The following is a 21,787-nucleotide window of genomic DNA, read 5'->3' as shown; positions in this document are numbered from 1 at the left end:
CCAAAAAACACAGCGCAACAGCACGGAGTGGAGTTTTTCCTCTCCAGCAACACACCAACATTAAGTTAGCGAGCGAGGAAAACCTTACTCCAGACCACCTCCCAGCGAGATTTCTCAACACAGGCGGTTGCAGCTGGTTGCTATTGCTCGCGCTGAGACTTACTCTCATGTTGAAGGAGCTGCCATTGAGGGAGAACAACTACTCGAGCGGCAGAAGGAAGCAGCACCCTCTTGAGCTGCACGTGGTGCCGTTCACACTGATTTTAGAGCTTGGGACCAACACCAATAATAATAATCAGCATAAGCATTGTGATATATCGCACTCTGCCGCTTGTGGAACTCCCCATAGTGCAGCAGGGTTTTTTGATCACTTGGAACTCTGCGAACTCCGCCCAGGCCTAGCTAAAATATGACTAGAAGAAGTAAGGGGTTGGAGGCAGTATAATCAGAGGCAGTACAAGAAAACAAGAGGGAATGTGCATTTAAAGCATATTAAAAAAGCACAATGCAACCTGTTTTTGTGTATTCATCCCTCTCTAAAGGCTACTTTCAGTGGTCTTAATAAAGGAGAAAGCTGTTTCTTCAGATTTCAATAGGAAAAAACATGAAACCTAGTTTTTATATGGTTATTACAAGACAACAACCCTTTTGACATTTCTCACAGAATTTCTTATGTGAACGAACAATGTGCTTATAAAAAATTGATCATTATATGTCCAGAAAAAGGTCTCTGCCTTTTTATTGACCAACGGCATGTCTTTAATCTGCTCTTTGGATATTGCACCCTATGGTTGTTGGGGTTGTTACACATACTTGGACAGGTCTTAGAAAATATTAAGGTGAGTGGTATAACAACATACCTGATGTTGGGTTATATGAATCACAAACGATATGTTAGATTCCCGTTTCATCTTTCCTTTCTCCAAGACTGGTTGAGTGCCATTCCGTTGGCAATATTACTGTTGCTTATTTGCTCTGCCATGACAGTCCGCTACGCTAAATAAAAATAAAATAGCTGCTGTTAACAACCTCATTTAGCCATTCTCATATCCAATGCATAGCCTTAAAGCCAACAAAATCAGGTCTTAAAAAAATAGGCGGAAGAAGGCAAAACGTTTGGGGATAACCTTGCAAAAAGGGACGGGTCCAACACAACCCACTTCAAGCCTAAATCCAGGGTAGAATAATCAATACCTTGCTGAACTTCCCTGATTAGGGCGATAGAAAATGGACCCTGGCCCACAACAGCAGGGGCAAGTTCTGATTCTACTCCTTTCGGAAACCAGCTGGATCCCTCTGTCCATACTCTCAGGGCCCACTAAGCTAACCCATGGGGAATGCTTTCCCTCACCTGTGAATCCCATCTGGGCAGCACCTAACCGCGCTTTACTCACAAATATATCCCAGTAGGCAGACAGTACCACCACGGCTAACACAGTGGTGTGGTACACTCCACCCCTGGGGTGTAACTTTTGTCCCCAACCCAAGGGCAACTCAGTCCACCAGGACAGTAATCCACAGTGGCCACTGACAGCTGTCAGTGACAAGAGCTAGGGCTCAGGCCTTTCAGGACTCTCCAACCTTTGTGGTTTCTCCAAGTGGGGGAAGTAGCCCCAGGTGACTGGCACCCTTTATCCTCTCTCCGTCCAACCAGTTCAGGGGTGGTATCCTGAGACTGGCACTCCAGCCAGGGATCTATACTCCGAGACTGACCAGAAGACGGCATGGGCACTCCCACACCTTGTCTCCCCCTCTGGGGCTGTATAACTTTCACTGTGGAGTGGTACCCCCAGACTCCAGAACTGTCAGGGTGCTTGTGGCAAGTGTCCTGCACAATTCTCCGACCAGTTCAGGGGTGCTACCCTGCAACTGGTCTCCCAACCCAGGATCTATACCCTTAGGTTGAGCAGGTGCCTGGCACACCAGGACTTCCGGGGTAGTATATCCACCCTAACCAAGAGAAACACTTACTGCAGGTGTTGTGCAAAGTCTATTTGGCAATAGTCTTCTGCCCTCTGTTCATCTGGCAGCACCTGGAGCCGCTCAAGCCAGATGTGGCCATGCCTTGGTCAGTCCTGCGGTGTTCTGACCTCAGAGCTGGCAACCCCTAACCCACTGGTCCACCTTCTGGGGACTGTCTCCCCCTCTCATCCATCCATCTGGACTTCTGCACCCTCCCCTCCGGAGTGGAGCTGCCAGACACCAGAACTAGTGGGGCGCTTGTGACAGCCGCCACCCCTCCGCCCCCCCCAGTTCCCCTGACAATATGAGGTATGCCTCAGGGGAGGGACTTGGGGTGCAGACTAGGCCCTCTTGGTGCTTGCTCTCGGAACCATACAGGGTTTTGGGAAACCTGGGCCCCTGCCTATACCCACCTCTCCTCCTACCCTGGGAAAGGACATGGGACCCCCTACTCATCCCACAACACCTATCTGGGCTACTGCAAACCTCCCCCACATTCTTTGGTTGGGTAAAACCTGAACCACCCCTTCTGGCATCCACCAAAATCCAGTGCAAGTTCCCTGGGTCAGAGAGATCTCGCCGCACCGGGTGATGGCCGTGACTGAACATAAGCTCTCCTGCACTCAAATTGTCGAGAGCCAGTTGAGTGTCCCTTCTACCACTAGCAATATGACTCCTCGTGCCAGTTCCCCAATACACCTCAGGGACCCTGCACACCTCTTGAGCTACCTGATAAACCTGAACCCACTGGTGTATGTCATCCCATTCTTCAAGTCAGCCCCTAAGCCTCTTGGTAAGTGTACTTACTCTGCAGTACTAGGTATTACATTTTCGCTGCTATGCCACCATCTGAGCTGGACTCAGCACTCTTGACTTTCAACTGCAGCTCTCTCAAACTCAGTTCATGAGTAAAAAGCATTTTTCTTCTCTAGGCCTCAATCTGTTTCTTTCCATCTCCACAATGTTCTCTCTTTTCTGCGTCACCCAGGATTTTACAAGCTCCTGCTTGATTTTCCTGGTTCCCTGAAACTCAAGGCCTTCTGGACACAAGACTGGAGAGGAAACACTGCTGCCAGCTCTGGAGGGAGATCTTCTACCATTCAGGCTGGCCCCGACCCACAGGCGATGCTGGCTCCTCCAGCCATCCCAGGTGCACACTTTGTTCCTTCTCCTCCACAGCATAACTTTCATTCTCTGTTTGCCCACCAGCCTCCCTGGCTGCCAACTAGGCCCTCAGCATCGTTTGAAGCTCCTCCATTCCAGTGAGGTCTTTAAAAGAACACTTGGTATCCCTGAAGAATTTCATTGAGCTTAGGCACCAACCTCTCCTGCTCAAACACGAACTCTGCAGGTACTGCTGATGGCTCACCAGACTGAGACATGATTGTGGACAAATTCAAGAGTTGCAAAAAGATAAATAAAAAAAGTTATGCTGGTACTTAATGGTCTGTGATCTGGTGGTAGTAGACACCAATCACTGTATGCAAAGTACAAACACAAGTCCTATCTCACGGCTGCCACCTATGATAGAAATGGGGGTCTCTATTTGGCAGTGCCTTGCACGCTGTCCAAGCAGGGACCCTTGTTCTAGTCGGAGTAAGGGGATTTCACACCCAGATAACCCCTGTTCATCCCCTTGGTTGCTTGCCATAAGCAGTCAGGCTTAACTCTGAGGCAATGTGTAAAGCCCTTGTCCAAACACACACAGTAAGACAGTGAACACACTACAAAAGGACACTACACCAGTTTGAAAAATAACTAATATTTATCTGAATAAAACTAGAGCAAAACAACAAAAAATCCGACATACACAAGTAGAGATATCAATTTTAAAAGATTCAAAATAGTTTCGTCTATAGGAAACTATGGATGCATCGCTTTTATCACAAAGTACCTGGGATGCGTCAAAATCAAAAATGAAGGAGGGGATGCATCGGTTCCTTATTGCAACGCAGGTGAGGTGATGTGTTGGTTCTTTACTGTCAGGGAAGATGATACATTGGTTCCTTACTGTAAGGGAAGGTGATGCTTCGGTTTCCGAACATACTGCCTCTGGTATTTACTGCTAGATACCATTGATGCAGAACCTAGCGCCCAGGTGTGATGCATCAAAAATTTGGATGCACTGGGTCGATGCGGCAGCAGCAAACGAGTGCTGCATAGATTTTCCAGCCAGCCCTGGAACAGGTGATGTGTCGATTTTTTCAGCCGCAGAGCAGGGCCGCATCGAACTCGGAGGGGGTGCCACGGACGCCGGTGACACTGTGCTCTTATTTTGGTCTGCGGCGATCATTTCAGCCGCTCGGCAGGTGCTGCTCTGATTCGTTGGCCGCACCCTGGTAATGCATTGGTTTTTCAATCGTATGGCAATGCTGTAGCAGGAAAGAAAGGCACTGAAGGTCGATGCATGGAGTTTCTTCAGTATTTTGCAGTAAAGCCATCTCCAGGTCCCAGAACTGGAATTGGCACCACTTGGCAGGTCGGAAAGAACTCCTAGCAGAGGAGTGTTCAAGGGCTACAGATGAAGTTGTTGATGATCCTGAGAGTTCTTAACAGAAGGCAAGCACACACTAGCCCTTGAAGAACCTTGGTAAGCAGGATGCAGAAAGCAAAGTCCAGACCCTTACTGCCCAAAACAGAAGCCACAAGCAGCAGGCCAGCACAACACGGCACCAAACAGAGTGGCAGTTCCCCTCCTACAGCTTCTCCAGCTCTTCTGCTTGGCAGAATCTCTTGTTGGCTCAGAAGAGTTCTAAAAATGTGGGGTCACAGCTCCAGTACTTATACCAGTTTCTGCCTTTGAAGTAGGCAAACGTCAAAGGAAAGTCTTTGTATTGCACAAGACCCTGCCTTTTCCTGACCTGGCTCCACACTACAGGGGGGTTGAGACAGCTTTGTGTGAGGACAGGCACAGCCCTATTCAGGTGTCAGTGACAACTCCTACCACCACTCTAGCTCAAGAAGACCCATTAGCCAGGTGATGGGCCATCAGTATATGCAGAGCACCCCTTAGGTCCCTTTGTGTGACTGTCTAGAGTGAATACAGCCCAACTGTCACCCTTCCTCTAACATTGATTCCACAGACAGGCAGAGACACACAATAGTAAAGCAAGAAAATGCAAAAGTGGCATTCTCAAAACACGCAATTTAAAAACCAACTTTACTAAAAGATGTATTTTTAAATTGTGAGTTCAGAGGTCCCAAACTCCAAATCTCTATCTCTTCCCAATTGGAAGTTACACTTGTAAGAGGTTACAAAGTAACTCCAATGACAACCTATGGGAGAAATAGTCCTTGCAATAGTGAAAAACAAAATTAGAAGTATTTCACTATTAGGATATGTAAAACACACAAGCACGTGTCCTACCTTTTAAATACACTGCACCCTGAGCATGGGGCTACCTTGGGTCTACCTTAGGGATACCTTACATGTAGTAAAAGGGAAGGTTTGGGCCTGGCAAATAGGTGCACTTGCCAAGTCAACATGGCAGTTTAAACTACCCATACAGACACTGAAGTGGCAGGTCTGAGACGTGGGGATAGGGCTAATCATGTGAGTGGCAAAATCAGTGCTGCAGGCCCACTAGTAGGATTTGATGTATAGGCCCTGGGCATACCTGGTGCACAATACTCGGGACGTACTAGTAAATCAGATATGCCAATCATGGATAAACTAATCACCAATACAATTTACACAGAGAGCATATGCACTTGAGCACCGATTAGCAGTGACAAAGTGTCAAGAGTCCTAAAGCCAACAACAACAGGTCAGAAAAAGAAGGAGGAAGAAGGCAAAATGTTTGGGGATAACTCTGCAAAAAGGGCCAAGTCCAATAGTCACCAGCCAGTACAAACATTCTCAAATGGCCATTTGAACAAATCTTCCAGACAGCGAATCAGGGCCTGAGAGGTCTGTCACTATCACATAAATTCTTCAGAACAGACAAAATATACAAAATGATGGTTTGTTGATCCGAAGCTACTTCCAGTCTATCCTACTCTTTAAAAAGCCATGCTTAAGGTTATTCAGAATGTTTTGGTGAGTTATTTTTTATTTATTAACCACATGCTTTCAGATTCAGTGCACCAGGTTCAAATGCATAGGTGAAGGCTATAGGCCTGACTATACGTAACCCATTCAGTTGTGATTCTTCTGCAAACACCTGTTTGCACAGGGATTACAATTATAAGTGTTGTGATGTTTATCTCATGTGTTAATGAATGGGTACAATAACGTACCCCTCCCCCGTTAACATTCAGTAACTCAAGCCTGCTGGAATTTATCAGTTGAAAAATGTCTAGTAAACAGTGGAATATGCAGGCTTTGTATTATCAATATCTGTGTACGTTTGATCTTGTTTACTTAGCTATGCCTCTCTATGACATATAATGTTAGTGCAAGAGTGAAAACAGAGCTGGTGAATTCAAATGGGAGGAAAATGTACATAAAAGATGAGCCTTTTTGCTTTGCCATCTGTATATGTGTACACACATGTATATAATTTGTATTTGTAGTGTCAGGGCAAAGACAGCAGCAATGGAGAATTATTAGAGTATATGAAGTTACAGGAGGTAGAAACATTGACAAAATAGGTGAGCTTGGTGACATCAAACGAAGACTAAAATATAGTTAGCTATGTACATTTGTGAATAACATAATAGAAAGACCGATGGAGAGACTGAGACATTGATTCTGTGTTGTGCAGAATTTGGATTACAATTCCAGCATCTAGGTAATAATTATCGCTATCCTGGGGTGGAGTATTTACTAGGTGACGTAATTATCGTCTCTTCAGAATCACCCAACTCAGAAGGAGTTCTAAAATGTGGAATCAGTGTTAACCATGCCTTCTACCACATGTGTTGCTTTATTCCTGAAGTGTTTAGCCTTTAGATTTCACAAGCTTTTTCCTGGTGAAATCTATTAGGGAAAAACTGTGGTATGTGGTAATTGATGAACAACTTAAATATCCAAACTGTGCACGAACGTCCAGTTGTGCATGGGCCGGAACTTAAAATATAACTTGGAATTAGGGCCTAAGTATAAAGTCTGCAAGGAGGGGGGCGTGGCTAGCCAGCCACGATGGCGGACAGCTGAAGCTGGAGCTCCAGAGCCGCCTGGGGGTCATTATCCTAATTAGAGCTTCTGGAAGGTCCCTGTTTGCGACCGCAGTACAAACTCAGCGGCGGACCCCCCCGGGGGCCCCCGTGCTGGGACGGACAGCACAAGAGACTGCGCGGTGCCGGTGAAGAGCTTGGGCCTGCTGCGCCTTCCCCCGAGCCTGAGGCCGGGGGCTGGACTGCGGGCTGGGCCCGTAAACGGGCCGGTGGCCCCGTGGTGGAGCACTGTGTTGCAGAGACCTGCCTACAGGCACTACTGCGGACTGAGGCATGGGACCTGCCCGGAACTGCGGGGAGCGGGCAATAATCCTGGACGGCTGACCCAGAGGGCTGGAGGAGGCGGAGAGCTCCCACGTCGTTTTTAACATTCAGCGGGCCCCTAGGTGCGGGATCCAGAGGTGAGGAGGAAGAGACCGGCAATACTGATGAGGGGGGGCTTCTCCATCCCTCCCCCCCTGCCCGCGCCGCGACATTAGTGGACGCTGCGCCCGGAGGGTGGCGTGGAGATGGGCATTTTGAGGAGGCAACTGCCCAAAGAGGGGTACTAGAGCGGCGGCCATTACGGGCTATGCTTGGGAGATTCCCCCTCTACGATACGCGGTGGTGCACCCCGGGGGGTGAGGACCGGACCCCTTGCCAGGCAGTACCCGAAGAGAGAATAGGAGGTCCTGAGAAGGCGGAGTGTGGTTTCGGGGCCTAGGACACGTGGAGACGTCTCCGGAGTGAAGCAGAAGGCCATAGCGGCGGCACCTTCGCTGGAAAACTACTCTGGACCCTGCGGGCTGGTGGGACAGAGCTTACGAAGTGGCGCAGGGAGGTGCTGTACCCCACAGAATATTTACAACAAGGGGTGGTGAGGGACAGAGTCTCTGAATTAAGCAGAAAGCTCTCACCCAGTCAAGAGATCAGGGCTAGATCCAACACCGTTTTTTAGCTCACTGCACCATCCCAGTTTCAGAACCTGGCTGTATGCAAATTAGTCTGTTCCTGTCCCAGTGCATGATGGGAACAGGGCAAGCCAAACTACAAAAGGAAATTCTTACACTGGGAAGGAAACAAGCTCCCGGGGACCGGTTTCTGGCATTACAGCCGTCTTCGGCCCGGTTTGCTAGAATCCTGATGGCTTGGTAGTTTAGTCTGCCCTGTTCCCATGATGCACTGGGCCAGGGACAGACTGATAGCCAGGTTCTGAACTGGGATGGGGCAGTGAGATAAATAACGGTGATGGATCAAGCCCTGATCTTTGGACTGGGTAAGAGTGGTCTGCTTAACTCAGACACTCTGTTCATCACCACCCCCTTTTCTAAATCGATTTTGGCCACTATAGGTGTGGCAGGGTATACTCAGACATGAGTCCCTTTCTCACTGCTCCATCAGGATTCAAGCAAGCCGGGCCGAAGAAGGCTGAAATGCCAGAAACCGGTCCCCGGTAGCTTGTCTCCTTTCTGGTGAAGAATTGGCTTGGTAGTTTAGTCTGCCCTGTTACCATGATGCACTGGGCCAGGGACAGACTGATTTGCATATAGCCAGGTTCTGAACTGGGATGGGGCAGTGAGATAAATAACGGTGATGGATCAAGCCCTGATCTTTGGACTGGGTAAGAGTGGTCTGCTTAACTCAGACACTCTGTTCATCACCACCCCCTTTTCTAAATCGATTTTGGCCACTATAGGTGTGGCAGGGTATACTCAGACATGAGTCCCTTTCTCACTGCTCCATCAGGATTCAAGCAAGCCGGGCCGAAGAAGGCTGAAATGCCAGAAACCGGTCCCCGGTAGCTTGTCTCCTTTCTGGTGAAGAATTGGCTTGGTAGTTTAGTCTGCCCTGTTCCCATGATGCACTGGGCCAGGGACAGACTGATTTGCATATAGCCAGGTTCTGAACTGGGATGGGGCAGTGAGATAAATAACGGTGATGGATCAAGCCCTGATCTTTGGACTGGGTAAGAGTGGTCTGCTTAACTCAGACACTGTTCATCACCACCCCCTTTTCTAAATTGTACCCCACGGAATAGCTCCGGCTATAGGGCCTGCGCTGGACAGTGCGCATGTGAAAAGGACCAGACAATCCTCGATATACCTGGCCATGGTCCGGAAGGGGGCGAAGGCGCTTGAAGGCCGGGAGGGCCCGGCCTCTGTTCAGCGAACTCAGGACGCCGAGGATGGAGGGGCTATTTCGGGGAATGCTGAGCTGAGCCCTATTGGAGAACAACAAACTGACAAACTGGACTTGATCCTAAAAGAAATTAGGGATTCCAGGCCAGCCATGGAGATACAACTCGGGGGCCTTACCACCAACCTCTCCCTGCTTAAAGCAGATCGTACTAAACTGGCTGACAAGGTTAAGGACCAGGGCCGGGAGATGGCAGGCCACGCCCCGACGGTGGCAGACCTTTATCCAGCAGTTGCAGCAGCAGGCTGCCTCCCTGATGGACCTTGTGGAAGATGCGGAAGGCCGCAATCGACGCAATCACATCTGCGTCATTGGCCTTCCGGAACGCTGTGAGGGGACCCATACGGAGGACTTAATGGAACAATGGTTCTGAGACCACATCGCCATGGACGGCTTGTCGCCACACTTTTGTGTGGAAAGAGCACATCGCATCCCCACTGGAAGGCATAGACCGGGCCGTCCGCCCCGCCCTTTGATCGTACGGATCTTAAATTACCGGGACAGGGATGTCCTTCTGCAAAAGGCGAGAGAGAAATCCCTAATAAAATTTGAGAACCGTCGAAGATCGCTATACCCGGACTATACCAACGTGGTGCAAAAACAAAGATCTTCACATCTGGAGGAGAAGAAGAGACTTCAAAGAGCCAAGTTGAAGTATGCGGTGCTGTTCCCGGCTCGCCTGAAGATCGTGTATGACAAGAAAACGCATTTCTTCGAAAGTCCAACGAATGCGGAAGAGTGGCTGGAAGTGATGGGCATTGAGGGCAGTCAGGTGGCTACCCAGGACGCATCTTCTGGCGGATCGAGGAGAGGTTCGGGACAAAACGACGGAGGCTCGTCTGTCTCAGGCAGGAGGTCGGGACCTCACGGACCTCCGCGGGAACAGCAGAAGAAAGATCAGCTGGGAGCTGTTGCACTGGTGGGCACCTTCCGGGACGATCAGGAGAAGATTAGTACGGACACGGACAATAGTACGATTCACTCAGACTCGGACCACAGCAAGATTTTATTCCCTACTGTCACACCCAGGGCGGCAGACGATATGCTGGACAACTGAGAGGCCAAGCGACACGGTCTAAAGTAGATGGATCGCTCAAAGACTTTGATATCCTTTTGTGACATTTGGCTGAAATTTGTCATTATGGTATGCGAGGAGGTACCGGGGGGACCGGGGAATTATATTTATTGTTGATGCATGGAACTGGATGTAGTGGTGTCTCGACTCACGGCTGAATAGGAGATGGGAGTGGGGCCAGTTTGGGTTGCTATACCCCGAAGGATTTTTCTGTCCCCCTGTCTGGGTCCTCCAGAGAGGGCCTAAGTATAAGTTCCTGATTAGTACCCCCAGGTTGGCGTATAAGTTCCTGATTAGTACCCCCAGGTCGGCGTACGGTTGAGCCGGCGGCATCCGGCAGGACAGTTAGGATGAAGAGAACAGTGCTTGGCCACCCCCACAAAGGCGCATGCACCTGTGTTTGGATTGTTATGTTTCTAATTATCTCGTTCGGCTCAGCAATGTTAATATGCTGGGCCAAGTTAGTTTTGACATTGGGAGGGACAGAGTACGTCTCCTGGTTACCATTTATTTTACGTCTCAGAGGAGGCATTGTAACACTTCGGGATAAGAGCGGAGGTGATTATGGCTGACATAATAGGGTCTTATAAATTAGCTACCTGGAATGTGCGTGGGCTAAGTGCACTACAAAAGAGGCAATGGATTCATGCATTTCTATTACGGCACCACACACAGATCGCATTCTTGCAGGAATCTCACCTAACATGCATCCGAGGCTCTTACACTGAGGAAAAGATGGAGAGGCTCTATCTATTCCACGTCTTACTCCGCCTTTTCCAGGGGGGCAACCATATGGGTACGCCACGGGACACCCTTTGTAGAGTTAGAGCGGAAGGTGGATGATCAGGGCAGGTATATCATGGTGAAAGGCACACTGGATGGCACATTACTGGTTCTTGGCAGTATCTACGCCCCGAACTTTGACCAAGATACATTTCTTTGTAAGGTGGGACGGGCGTTATCTGACTGGATGGATATCCCCTGGATCCTGGGCGGTGATTGGAACATGGTGCTGGATGTGGGTTTGGATAGGTCGCACCCCCCTCTCCAGATGGCTGGGGTGACCAAAATGGCTGAGACGTTTAAGGCCTGGGCTGAGGGTTGGAGATTGGTGGACACTTGGCGTGAATTACACCCGGCCTATCAAGAGTATTCTTATTACTCCCCAGTACATAACCTACACACACGATTGGATAGATTCCTGTGCTACAGGTCCCTGTTGGCCAAGATTAGTACCTCGGAATACTTGGCCAAAGCTTTCTATGACCATAGGCCCCTGACCTCCTGTGGGGTAAGGTGCCGTCTCCGGTGCCCACCTGGAGACTTAATCCATTGCTCTTAGAAGATGCCCCTTTTTGTACTTCCCTGTCTGACACCTTAAACAATTATTTTCTTGAAAATTGGGACACTGCGTCGTCTAACCTGGTGGTGTGGGATGCTATGAAAATAGTGGTGCGAGGCGCCGCTATTGGTCAACTGGTGGGGCCCAGACAAGAAATTCATAAGAGACTCTGTGAAGTTGAGAACAGATTGAAAACATTAGAGGGGGAGGCAAGTGTGGACCCAGGAAAGAAGGGAGAACTGCAAGCAGAGAATATAGATCATGCAGAATTATTAGAAACTCTGAGGACCATTGACAATAAAGACTACTTACGCCGGCAACACGCCGAAGCTGACAGGTCGAGCGCCTTACTGGCCCGACTGGTGTGGGACAGACCAGCCCCCCCGGTGATTACACAGATCCGTGACGAGTCGGGAAACATAGTACATACGCAGACCGAGATTAATAGGGCATTCCATGATCACTTGCAGGCACTGTATGCTCCTGTCCCCTTGGAGGCCTCGGATCGGATGGCGGAGTTCCTTCGAGACCTGCCATTCCCAGCCCTATCACAAGAAATACAAGAAGAAATAGGTGGCCCCATCACACAACGGGACATTCGTGCTGCTATCCGGTCCCTCAACCAAAACAAGACACCGGGTATGGATGGGCTCCCAGTGGAGTTTTACCAGACATTATCTGATACCTTGGTGCCCGTTCTCGAGAAAGTCTATAAGACATCATACGAAGAAGGTCACCTACCCATTTCGACGATGCAAGCCCTAGTCACATCCATCCCAAAACCCGGAAGAGATACGCTCGAACTGACTAACTACAGGCCCCTTTCAATGCTCTCAACTGAGTAAAAGATACTTAGTAAGGCTAATGCTTTATGGATACAACCCCATCTTCCCGCTCTGATACACCCAGACCAGTGCAGCTTCCTCCCAGGTAGGAGTACGTCACAAAATACGTGGAGACTTCATGCCCTTATGTTAGCCACGCCACAAGACCTTCTTCAGGCCGGATGTATAGCGCTGGACCTCAGGCAGGCATTCGACTCTCCGTCATGGACATTTATGTTCAAGGTATTGCGGTGCTTCGGTTTTCCAGACTCCTTGCTAAAATGGGCACGCCTACTATACACGGATCCCTCGGCCCGAGCGCGTACAGGCCGGTACATCTCAGATAGCTATTCGGTATACAGAGGTAACCGGCAGGGTTGCCCCTTATCGCCCTTATTATTTGTTATAACGCTAGAGCCCCTAGCTATAGCTGTTAGAGCTCACGAGGAACGAATGGGTATCTCGATCGGAGAGACCCATAATCTGATTTCCATATACGCAGATGACATTTTATTATACTTTCGCGATATGGAAGAAGACCATTCGGTTATAGCAGACATCTTTAACTACTTCGAGGAAGTGTCCGTCTTGCTATAAACCCCGGGAAATCTACTGGCTTTTACTTCTGAGATCTACCACACCCTCCTCTGCTGCAGTTTGGGAGATACCAGATCCCGGTGGCCCAGACCACGTTTAAATACCTGGGTATACAAGTATATAGAACACCCGAGGACCAGATTTAGGGTAATATTAAAAGGGCCATCGCTGGCCTCCGGGGCAGTGTAGGGTTCTGGACGTCCTTACCCGAATCCGTCTTGGGTAGAATTGCTGTTTCGAAGATGGTTCTTCTTCCCCGCATGCTGTATTATTTTGTTAATTTGCCGGTCGTCCTCCCACAACAGATATTCAATACATTGAATACGATATTGACAACTCCTATTTGGGGGTCCGGGCGGAGACGTATCAGCCTCCGAAAGCTTCAGATTGGGACTAAGCTGGGTGGCCTCGGGGTGCCCGACCTGCGTGGATATTAATACGCTAGTCAGTTCCAGTGGGCAGGAATTTATTCAAGATTAATTTTACAGCGGCTCAACTGGCACGTGGAGACTTGCATTCTCTGTTGTTGCCCAGGACTAGGATTGCTCCGGATTGCCATCCTCTCCTGCGCACAGCACTGACGTGCTGGAGGAAGGCGCTAGCATATACGTCCAGGACTGTGCCGTTTGCCGAGAATCGGAAATTATGATGTTAGAGCTGGAAGGGATGGAATTGGTACCAAAACAGACGGATTGATTGTGAAAGTGGGCGGAATGTGGGGAATGTCAGCGCGGGTACTGTAGGAGCACAAGATCCAACAAACGCACAGATTTGTTTTTTAGTAAATCTTCATTATATGCCTAGTTAGCTCAACATTAATGTTTGGAAGTGTTATTCCTTTTGAATCAGTATGACCAGGAGGGGTACAGGGTAGGGGGGGAGGGTTACGGGGAGAGGGACAGTTTAAGAGATCGGCTTACGATAATTTCACTGTTGTCAGGCTTATCGGACAAGAGGTCCTGCATAGTGATGCCTGCACAAAGGACGTGGTTGGACGACATATATGTGTAAACAGGAATGTGGGACTTTATGCTTTTATACTCTGGTTAAGCAATGATAAAGATCAAGCCGTAATAGCCTCAGGCTGATGGAGTTAAGTTGGGGAGAAAAGAAAGTTAAAAAAAGGACTGTAATATATGATATGTAAATGTGATGTGCAAAGTGGCATACTGTGCAGTCTAAAATAAAGAGTTAAACATTTAAACAAATATATATATATAAAGTCTGCAAGGTTATGGCGGCAGGGTTAGTTATGATTCAGGCTTTTGTCTATCCTTGCCTTTCCATTATTATGGCCTTGCCGGGCTGTAGGGATAGAATATATTGATTTCAATTATAGTTTTATTTGGATGTATGTCGTTACTACGCATGCTTTTACAACGCATGCCTTTACCACGCAGGTTTTACAACGCAAGTCGATACAACGACTTGCGTTGGGGGGCACTGGATAGTGTATAGTTTAATTTACTATTCCAACTCCAGTCCCCGTGGATAGTAGGGAAGGTTTTGGATAGTAAATTAAACTATTCCCTATCCTACAAAGCCCCCCAGCACAAGTCGTTGTAACAACTTGCGTTGTAAAAGTTGTGTGGTAAAGGTACTGCGTGGTAAAAATTGTGTTGTAAACGCTGTTCCCCGTTTTATTTATATGATGTTTCTTACTCACAATGAGGTGCCAAAGTGCATTTGTGGATGGGTTGCGTGAGAAACAAAGTTGTGCTCTAGTCGTACTTTTTAAGTAAAAGGGAACAAGAGATAGGTCACTCAAGCATTAGATTCTAATGTATTTTCCAATTTCACATAGCATGAACTTGGTCCGGCATTGGAGTGCTTTATAAGGGAGTCAGATTACATTTCACATTATATATGCCCAGGAATATTAAATGATTTGCCCAGAATTACAGGATTTTGATCCAAGGCGAAATTTTTTCCCCAGTTTAAATGTCGGTAGCTCTAGCCGCTAGGCCACATTTCCTCCCAAATGCATGGATGGGAGGAGCTGAGGCCACGGGGATAGAGCTGCTGACTTTGAAACCTGGGGACCCCGTTCCGAATTCTGTTCTAGGAGATTGTCTCCCTATTGTGTGATTCTGGGCAAAACAAATCACCTAATCTCTCCAAGTGTAAAAAAAAGTAACGTATGAATTGTTTTTGTGTAGTCCCTATTGATGTACTTGGTCTTGTAGATTGTCTCTCATTGTCTCTCATTCCTCCAAGTGATGTACAGGGCTCGAAACAAGTGCTGTTTTACATAAAAGCCAATGCATATATAGGGGCAGATTTACAAGCCACTTGCGCTGCCAGTACGTCACATTTTGTGACGCACTGACAGCACATTTCTCTGCCCCATATTTACAAGGACAGGAAAAGCCACCCTGTGTGGCTTTTCCTGTTCTTGTAAAAATGGCCCCTTTACACGCAGTAATTTGCATGAAAGGGGCGTTCCATGGGTATTGCTGTGGGCGTTCCCACGCAACACCCATGGAACTAGACACATTTACAGATTTAGGAGGAATCGTAAACCTGGAAATGTGTCAGTATGTTAAGCCACACTAAGGATGGTGTAGCGAGGTGCAACAAGCAGAAATGTTTTCATTTCTCCTCGTTTTTTTCCTCTTTCAATGCGTGCTGCATTCTACAGCACGCATTGAAAGAGGACAATACCTGTAGTGATTATTTTCATGCAGGAAGGTGCCCCTTCCTGCACAAAAACAATCTCCCCATGATGCAGGCATCCTTGCACTATGGTGCAAGGGTGCTTGAGCAGGCGCATGGCAGCTGTTTGTGCGCCAGCACAGGGGAGAGCACCGGAATGCAACATATCATTGCAAATATGCTGCACTTATTCATGGATGTAGGAGAAAAGTGTGAAGATAGATGCAGTTGTCCGTGCCAAAAACTACTATCTTGGGAGGGGTCATAGAATATGTCACATAGGAAATGCTTAGAGATGGAGGGTGCTACTTTTTGGAGATGCAGACCCAGTGATTCATGAAGTTAAAAGACAGAAGAGTTTACTTCACCTTCAAAGCAGGCTCCGTAGAAGGAAAATGTTGCATACCCTGCATTCACAGTACAACATGGCCTACATCACACTCAATACAATTTAGTTTAGGCAACAATTTCCTGGAATCGGGGAGAAGACTGGGTTGGAGGGCTAGACCATTAATTAGAATGAGTGTAAGAACCTGATGACAGGACATAACATTGTTTTCCATTCACTTTCTGTTTCATTGGTGCTTTTCTTTAAGAATGGGTTCACAGTGCTAGGAAACTTAAACACACCTTGGTTCCCAGTCTGTTGAGCAATTTGAGACACCCTCCTGTGTATTTGTCAAAGGACTGTGTGTGATAATTAAGCCTTTCATACCCCATGATCTATTCCCAGATACTAAGTTGAACACCTCACAAATAGGATAATTAGCCAAAGAACCAAGATTGCAGGGGCAAGAGAAGTAATAAGCAATAAAAAGCCACCTGTATCTTTAAATGAGCTTTCGGCGTCGTGAAAAGCTTGGGATGAGGCTCAGGAGCATAGCTTAGCCAGTGAGGGTCAGGGGGTATAAATCTGACATTTCCCAACCATTTCTGCAGCATATCTAACCAGAGACATTTTAAGGCATGGGTACAGTAAGCAGTTGCCCATGGATCCTGCCTTTCAAGGGGCCCCCTGGTAATGTGATCTTTCTCTTATTCTATCTTCCCTTTGTCAACTTTTCTATATGAATGTGGGTGTGGTTGAATGTGTGCATATAAGCCTGTATCAAAGGAAGTTATAGTTAGGAAATAGAATTAAAAGACCTCAGAAATTTACTGAAAAAAACTAAGGTTACAGGGATGTTATAGTTAGCCTCAAATTTAAATCGTACAAAATCTGTGAAATTCAGCAGTTACCTGAGCTAACTGTAACGTCTGACCCCGCAATGCACTGCTTATGACTTCACATATTACATCACTCATGACATGGTTAGTGACATCACTGATGACATCTCTACTGACATCACTGAAGCCATCACTGATGACATCATCCTCTGACTGTAAGACTTTTGTAAATGTTTCTGAGACTAAACCCCATCGCCGCGGGGCTAATTCCCCTGCGGTGGTGCGGGGGGAAAGGGGTCGCCGCGCGTTGCCGCAGTGCTGATGTTGAGCTCGGCTCGTTTTGCAGCATGGTGGCGCTTTACTGATGACGAGCTGAGCTCGTCATGGCCATGCCCGCTCAATGGAACGCCCAGCACAGCGGGGGAATTATCCCCACCTGGGCGTTCTGCGGAGGTCATGACGAGCTCAGCTCATCATCAGCACAGCGCCACTGTGCTGCATGACGAGCTGAGCTCGTCATCAGCATGGAAGAGGTTAAAAATAAATACTAAGGTACAGAATAAGTTACATTTCTCTCTTTCTGTACTAGTAATTAGTCATACTATTTCTAACATATCTCATCTGAGTGGCTGTCTGACTGTATCAGTGTATGAGTGGATGTCTGAGTGGCTGTATGGGTGTGTGAGCAGCTGTATGGATGTATTGGTGGGTATGTGAGTAGCTGTCTGGGTGAGTGAGAGGCTGTGTGAATGGCTGTTTTGGAGAGTGAGTGGGTGTATGAATGGCTGTATGGATGAGTTAGTGGCTGAGTGAGAGGCTGCATAGGTGTGTGAATGGCTGTATGGGTGACTGAGTGGCTGTGTAAGTGACTGTATGAGTGAGTGAGCAGCTGGTTGAGTGCATGTATAGGTAAGTGAGTGGGCATGATGGCTGTTTTTGAGGGTGAATGTCTGTGTGAGTGGCTGTAATTAAAAGTGAGTGGGTGTGTGAGTGGTTGTATAGGTGAATGGCTGTGTCAGTGGCTGTATGGGTAGGTGAGTCGGTGTGTAAGTGGCTGTATTAGTGAGTGAGTGGCAGTGTGAGTGGCTGTATGGGTGGCTATATGGTGTGTGAGTATCTGTATAGGTGAGTTAATGGCTGTGTCAGTTTCTGAGTGGGTGATTACGTGGGCGTGTGAGTGGCTGTCAGGGTACATGAGTGGGTGTGTAAGTGTCTGTATATCTGTATGACTGAATCTGAGAGTGGCTGTATCAGTGAGTGAGTGGTTGCATTAGTGACTGTATCAGTGAGTTAGTGAGTGGCAGTAGAAGTGAGTAGTTGTGTGAGTGTCTCTATGGTTTAGTGGTTGGCTGTGTGGGCACTGGTATGGGTCTGTGAATGGGTATGTGAGGGGATGTATAATAGTGGGAGTGGGTGTATAAGGGGTTCTATGGAGGTGTGACTGGTTCTGTGGATGATGTCATCAGTGATGTCATCTGAGGTATCATCAGTGTTGTCACCAGAAATGTCACTGACCATGTCATGAGTGATGTAATATATGTGGTCATAAGCAGGCTATTTAAATTTTATTTCCTAACTGTAATCTGCAACCTTTGAGAGTGAGTGTATCAGTGGATGTGTGGGTGTGAGAGTGTAAGTGTCTTAATGGGTGTTTGAGTGGGTGTGTAAGTGACTGAGTGGGCAAGGGAGTGGCTGCAAAATTGTCTCACTGGGTGTGGGAGTGGGTGCGTGAGTGTCTGAGTAGGTCTATGAATGGGTGTGAGTGTGTCTGAGTGAGTTTGCGAGTGCTTCCATGAGTGTTCCAGTCAGTCTGTGAGTGGATGCATGAGTCTCTGAGTGGGTCTGTGAATGAGTGCATGAGTTTCTCAGTGGTTCTGTGAGTGAGTGCATGGGTCTCTGTGTGGATCTGTGAGTGGATGAGTGAGTCTGAGTGGTTCTGTGAGTGGGTGCATGAGTCTCTAAGTCAGTCTATGAGTGGGTGTGTGAGTCTCTGAATGGGTCAATGAGTTGGTGTGTGAGTGTCTGTGTGGGTCTGTGAGTGGGCGTGTGGGTGGACTGGCCACATTTGAATGGGGGTGGGGCCTTGCAGCCCGCATGCCTAGGCCAATTTAGGCCCTGGGGACCCAATCCCCCTGGGGAGTACCATACTTCAATGCAGGAGGGGGGCTGTGTGGCTCACCCTCCCCAGGCGGATTTCGACCTTGGGAACCCCATCCGTGGGGTCCGGCTTTAGTATATATATAATTTTTCTTTGTGAGCGGGAAGGCTCACAGCCCCTCCTCGCCAGGCTGGATCCAGCCTGGGGACCCCATTCCCCGGGGGTAGCTAAAATAGAATGGGGAGGGGGCTGCGCTGCTCCCCGGGCTGATTTGGGCCCTTGGGACCCCATTTCCCGAAATTGGGAAAACGGAGGATACCCAAAATTCACTACTGAAAAATTCAGACTTTATGGCAATTTAAGAATCTTTCGGCTAACTTGAAAAGAAAGAATACAGCGCCAAGTCATGTGCAACTTTCCTTGGAATCTAGGTCCCTCAAGTTCTGACATCTCATTTTCCAAAGGCTTTCAAATCTGCGGAGCGCATAGAAATCTGTTGAATGCTGCCGCTACATTATCAAAGCCAAGACCCCTGGGCCCTTATTTATGAGGCCTTGCGTCAGTTTTGCGCCGCCGGTGCGTCACTTTTTGTGACGCACCAGCGGCGTACAAAATGCGCCTTGTTGCGCCATATTTAAAAAGTGACGCATCTAGGTAGATGCGTCACTTTTTAAACCCCTGCGCCACATTATACCTGCGTCGGGTATAATGTATGCAGAGGGGGCGTTCCCCCGCAAAAAGCCTCATAATAGTGACGCAGTGAAATCTATGAGATTTCACTGCGTCACTTTTAGGATGCTGTTGCGTCAAAATCTTGCGCCTGCCTCACAGCAGGCGTAAGACTGACGCAAGCCCTTTCACATGGGGCTTTCCCCATGTGAAAGGACGCATTGCTGGAGTTGCGTCACTTTTGTGACACACTCCAGCAATGCGTCACTTTTGCGCTTACAGATACGTCAGAAATACTGACGTATCTGTAAGTCCTTGCGACATGATGGATCACTGACATAATATAGAATGACAAAATATAGACTTACCAAAATATAGTCACCAAAATATAGAATGACAAAATATCGAATTCCTATCTACAAACAGGTAAGTACAAAAATATCGAATCCAAAATATAGTCTGTAAAAAATATAGTCAGTCAAAATATCGAATTTTTTTAAATGTCTTAAAAGTAATTTAAAATTAATGAAATAATAAATATAATTAACTAAAACATACTTAAAAATACTCAAATAACCTTAAAATTAAGATATAATTAATTTAAGTTATTAATAAAAAAATGTACAATATTTTACCGTAGGATAGCAGGAGGGTAACATTTAATATTACCACTCCAGTGAGTGCAACAGTAGGGAAAGCGTTGGATAGCGTAGGGGTAAAAAACTACTATTCCCACTCCAGTGAGTGCAACAGTAGGGAAAGCGTTGGATAGCGTAGGGGTAAAAAATACTATTCCCACTCCAGAGTGCAACAGTAGGGAAAGCGTTGGATAGCGTAGGGGTAAAAATTACTATTCCCACTCCATAGAGTGCAACAGTAGGGAAAGCGTTGGATAGCGTAGGGGTAAAAAATACTATTCCCACTCCAGTGAGTGCAACAGTAGGGAAAGCGTTGGATAGCGTAAGGGTAAAAATTACTATTCCCACTCCAGAGAGTGCAACAGTAGGGAAAGCGTTGGATAGCGGGAGGGTAAAAAATACTATTCCCACTCCAGTGAGTGCAACAGTAGGGAAAGCGTTGGATAGCGTAGGGGTAAAAATTACTATTCCCACTCCAGAGAGTGCAACAGTAGGGAAAGCGTTGGATAGCAAAAGGGTAAAAATTACTATTCCCACTCCAGAGAGTGCAACAGTAGGGAAAGCGTTGGATAGCGGGAGGGTAAAAATTACTATTCCAACTCCAGAGCGTGCAACAGTAGGGAAAGCGTTGGATAGCGTAGGGGTAAGATTTACTATTCCCACTCCAGAGAGTGCAACAGTAAGGAAAGCGTTGGATATTGGAAGGGTAAAAATTACTATTTCCACTCCAGAGAGTACAACAGTAGGGAAAGCATTGGATAGCGTAGGGGTAAAAATTACTATTCCCACTCCAGAGAGTGCAACAGTAGGGAAAGCGTTGGATAGCGTAGGGGTAAAAAATACTATTCCCACTCCAGAGAGTGCAACAGTAGGGAAAGCGTTGGATAGCGGGAGTGTGAAAATTACTATTCCCACTCCAGATAGTGCAACAGTAGGGAAAGCTTTGGATAGCGTAGGGGTAAAAATTACTATTCCCACTCCAGAGAGTGCAACAGTAGGGAAAGCGTTGCATAGCGTAGGGGTAAAAAATACTATTCCCACTCCAGAGAGTGCAACAGTAGGGAAAGCGTTGGATAGCGGGAGGGTGAAAATTACTATTCCCACTCCAGTGAGTTTAACAGTAGGGAAAGTAATGATTTAATATATTATTAAAAATAAATTAAATATCAATACCAATAAAACATTAATTGAAATTAATAACCAATGTAATATTATGTAATAATTAATTAGAAATACAACTACATATTAGTTATTAAAAATTAATAACCTATTCATAATTATTTAACAACGAATTAATTTTCAATAACAAAAACGAATTAATAATAAAAATTAATACTAATAAAAAATTAACAGTAAATTAATTATCAATACACAAAAAGTATTTTTAATATGTAATTAATTACAATTACATCACTTCCCACCCTATTCCCCTATAAACCCACATCCCACTACAAAAAATACATTAAT

The 21,787-nt window shown here is 47.1% G+C and overlaps 1 protein-coding gene across 1 annotated transcript in view; it reads left to right on the top strand.

The window, feature by feature from the left end:
• LOC147710896 (alkaline phosphatase-like) overlaps positions 1 to 21,787 on the top strand; it is a 224,356-nt gene that overhangs the window by 86,958 nt on the left and 115,611 nt on the right. The gene's annotated exons all lie outside the window — the stretch shown is intronic.

This window comes from Lissotriton vulgaris, chromosome 5 (assembly GCF_964263255.1).
Source record: "Lissotriton vulgaris chromosome 5, aLisVul1.2, whole genome shotgun sequence".
Classification (NCBI taxonomy): Eukaryota; Metazoa; Chordata; class Amphibia; order Caudata; family Salamandridae; genus Lissotriton; species Lissotriton vulgaris.
This window is presented reverse-complemented; position numbering and strand designations above follow the sequence as displayed.